Raw genomic sequence first — 4,463 nt, forward strand, 5'->3', positions numbered from 1 at the left:
TATGCATAAAGAGTGCTTATGACATGGTTAAGGACAATGTAAAAATTGATATTTGTGAATGGTTAAAGGATGAGTTAATTGACAATTTAGCAAAAATCAAGAAGGATAAGAAAGGAACCTTTAGATTTGGAAATTTACTTGTATGCTTAATGCTACATATAACCAAACAGGCTCCCAGTATAGGCAACAAGGATTTTGGATTTGACATACCGGTAGGAAAACAATTATCTGACTTATTCAACAACATGGGTGAAAACAAAGAAAAGAATATCAATGAGTATTTTCAAGCACTAAAGGTCAAAATGAATAAAAGAATCAGACTATCATAGGAAATTGTCAACAAATACAAGGATGATATATGTTTTGTAATAAAAAAGGATGAGATCTGGATGGAAACAAAAATCCCAAGGACAATCTGGGTAACAGAGATGGGGTATGAAACAGATGACCACATAGTGGAAACTTATGCCAAAGCACTTCTGGAAGCCCCCAATGAACCAAAGGAAGAAGTATTTGGTAGTGCTGAGACCATAGAAAGTCAAATTCAATCTAAGAAGAGAGTGAAAAAGGTTGAGGCATTTGTGAGAAAAGGATCTAGACAAGCAAAAGCCATAAAGGAAGATGTATTAAAGAAAACCGACATAACTGAAGATGAGTTGGCAGCCCAACAATCTGAAACTCACCTATCACTGGTAGGTACTTTCTCAGAAGGAGATATGCCAACAACCTTCAAAAGAGTTGTTAGGAAAAGAGACCCCTCACCGACAACCACTCCTTCACCTAGAAGGACAAGATAGAAGCAACAAGCCGTAAGATCTCTAGTCAAGAAAGTCACACTTAAGAAGAAGCTGACCCCGAAAAAGAAGAAGAAGACAAACACTGACTTGGCCCCTCTTGACATATTACTGAATGAGATCACAGAGGAAGGTAAATTGAAAAACATAGAGAAAATATATGACACTTTAACAGATGATGAGAAAGGACAAGTTGGGGAGAGTGTTATATTACACATGGACATGTATAAAAAGTTTTTGATGCAAGTCCTAAATGAAATTCCTGATGATCTATACAAAAGACTTGAGGCCAGAAGGCAAGGAATAATTGAGTTGGATAAGAAAATTAAAATAGAAAAATTACTTGCAGTATACCCAGTTAACTCACCTAAGGAAATTGATGATCTGATAGCTCAAGCCAACCGGACAGTTTTTTCCACTGCACACCGGCAAATTTCACTAATGGCAGGTAAGAGTTATAGAAGTTTCAAAGGAAACAGAAAATGGTTGGGATATATTCTTGGTTGAAAAAAAAAACAAGAAGAATATAGGAATCCCAAGCCCATTCTGGTATATCAGAAGGACAAAGGGAAAGGTAAAGTTGGTGGACCACCAAGTATCAAGATTAGAGACAAATTACCCCCACCTCCTTTAAATACTCCACCGGTAAAAACAACAACTACAAAAGAGAAACTGGCAACAGATATAGAGAAAAAGATGGAATCTGGAACACAAACAAAGAAACCAACAGAGCTAAAGGCTCCAGAACAGATGCCACCGGTAAGAAATGAAGCAAGAAAACCAGTGCTTAAAGAAATGCAAACACAAACAGACCTACCAGAGGTCAATACAAGCTTGGTCACTTCCACCGGTACTCAGTTTGTTGGGTCACCATCAAATGTGACTAAGGTATTACTTGAATCTATCAAGAAAATAACTGATTATAGCTCACAAGCTTATAAAGCGATAGATGATTCAATTCCATTTTTGAAATCAATAGCTCCTAATTGTAATATAAACAATAAAGATTCTTTAGGCTAGTTGGATACACTTTGTAAATATATTTCTGGAAATTTTGAGCAAACAAAGGTAGAAACTGTAAAGGAAATTGTAGAAAAAGAGAAACATAAATTCTTTGAGGAAGGAATAAAGAAGTGTAACAGGGAATTTGACACACTTCTATCGGAACTGTGCAATTTATTGAAAGAGTACAAAACTTTGTACAAAGACACCTGTAAGACAAACTTTTTGACCATAGATGTAGACAAAAAGATGAGCAAGGTACAGGAAGAGATCAATAAACTTGTAGATAATTTTGTTAACTCACCTGATACATTATCAGTTTTTGAGGAAAAGATAACAAACTTTGAGGAAGAATTGCTCAAATTAGAAAGAGAGAAAGAGAAAATGATAAACAAGGCAAAATTCTTGAGATCTAAACTAAGTCCAAGATTGGACTATTTAGCATCTCTGCGGAAGGAAATCTCAGAGGCACTAACACAAGGAAGCAAAACACCACCAGAGCACTTGCAGCATCTCACCGGTACAGTATACAGAATTGAGACAACAATAAAAGACAGTAAGAAGTTTATGGATGGTATAAACTTAATTTTGGGAGATATTCTTCAGATAATAACTACCCAACTACAAGGTTGAGGTTATGGATTGGTACAACTACAAAATCTACTAACCTTTGTCATTGATGCCAAAGGGGGAGTAGTAGGATGAGAAAATTCAAAACACAGGGATCACATGCTCAGGGGGAGCTCTCACATTTTTGGTAACATTTTTGGTCTACACATTTTTTGGATATGTTTTGAAATTTCTCATGAATGTTGCCATCAATGCCAAAGGGGGAGATTGTTGGCATATGGACACTCCAATGAGACATTGTGTGTGATTGAAGGTTTTGTCATTGATGGAAACCTTGCAATCCTATGGCACTAGCAAGACATTATACCGACAAAGCATTACACAGGCAACCTTGCAATCCTATGGCACCGGCAAGACATTATACCAGCAAAGCATTACACAGACAACCTTGCAATCCTATGGCACCGACAAGACATTATACCGGCAAAACATTATTCAAGCAAGATAGTGCACTGGCATCAGCAAGATCACTCTACACTGGCACCAGCACAGAAGATGTACACCGGCATAGAAGAAAATATGTATACCGGCACAGAGGCCGACAAGATTTTTGATATGTAATATTTTGTTTATTTATTGTAAGCCAACTTGGCAAATTGTAAAATGACTCTTGTATATAAAAGAGATCATTGTAGACATTTGTAGGATATGGATAGGAAGCATAAAGAAAATTATAAGGCAGACCTAATGTGCAAATTGTAGGTCAAGGGTATATGTAAAGAAAAGAGCAAGAACCAGTACTGAATCTGGCATTGAAGATGCTATTGTAAAGCAGTACAGAATATTGGATTTGTGTAAATCCTCATTGTAAGTCAGTGTGACTTCTTATTGAGAAGTGTGCTCTAGGTAGTTGGCCTTCCTGCATGTGCAGGCCCCTATTGTAAGTAATATTCTCTTATTGGCCAGTAAGTGAATATTGTGGGTCACAAATCCCACCGAGGTTTTTCCCACACCGGGTTTCCTAGTTAAACATCTTGTGTTATGGTGTTCCTTTCATGTGGATGTTTTTGATTCTGTTACTTACATTAATTCTAGCATACCGATGTACTGTTACTTTATGTTCTGCATATTCAGTTTTAAGAAAATCTCATTACCGGTCAAATACTGATTCACAACCCCTTTTAGTATCTATGGGAACCCTAATAGCACCAAGTCAAAGGCCTTTTTATAGGCCACCCACTTTTCTTTTCTGAACTCTTGTTCATTTAAATCAAACTCATTTCTAATGAGGTCTTCAGGAAACTGAAATTGGTGGGGTTTAGCCTTGCATATTTCCCTCTTCCTAAACATCCCATTGAAGAAGTCTTCAGGGTCAGCACACCGAGAGACTGCAGTTGATAAATGATATGGCTGAAGGAAATCTTCAAAACATTTCCAACCTCCTTTGGTTATCACAAAATGGTGTGCCACGGTAATTGTAGGGAAAATGGTCCCCTTACCTCTGCCTATCAATTCTGCCTCCTGCACAGCACCAATCTGCCTAAGAATCTCTGCAATTCCCACTTTAAGGGGGACCTGATAAGGTAACAAAAATGGGGTACCTATGAAACCATATATTCTAAAAACTGTGGAAATAGGGTATAAGTAGATATCACCCCAATTGTGGACAATTTTTATGTCCTCTACAAATTCTTGTGGCCTAATGATTTCCAAAAGCACCTTAGGAATTCTTGGATTCTTCAAACAGATAAGGGTCCTATGTTTTGATGCAAAACATTTGTCAAACCTTAGAAAACTTGCATCTTCTCTATCCCATGATAGCACTGTGCTCCATAGTTGCATTGGCACCTTTTCTCCATCCTTCTCTTTCACAAGATCCATCCCACTTGCAAAATAATCACCACCCTTGAACAAAAACAAATGCATAAGAAGGGAATACCACCCAAAAGGCCTATCTAGTTTCCCATTCTTGATCCCTATCAATCCATTATGGATAGCATTAGTTATAAAATAAGCATAATCAAAAGTTATTGCCACAGAAGGATTCAAAATCTGAGCAACCATCAGCATGTAGTGAGTAGGCATACTTGCCTCAGC

This window comes from Cryptomeria japonica, chromosome 9, assembly GCF_030272615.1.
Source record: "Cryptomeria japonica chromosome 9, Sugi_1.0, whole genome shotgun sequence".
In the NCBI taxonomy this organism is placed as follows: domain Eukaryota; kingdom Viridiplantae; phylum Streptophyta; class Pinopsida; order Cupressales; family Cupressaceae; genus Cryptomeria; species Cryptomeria japonica.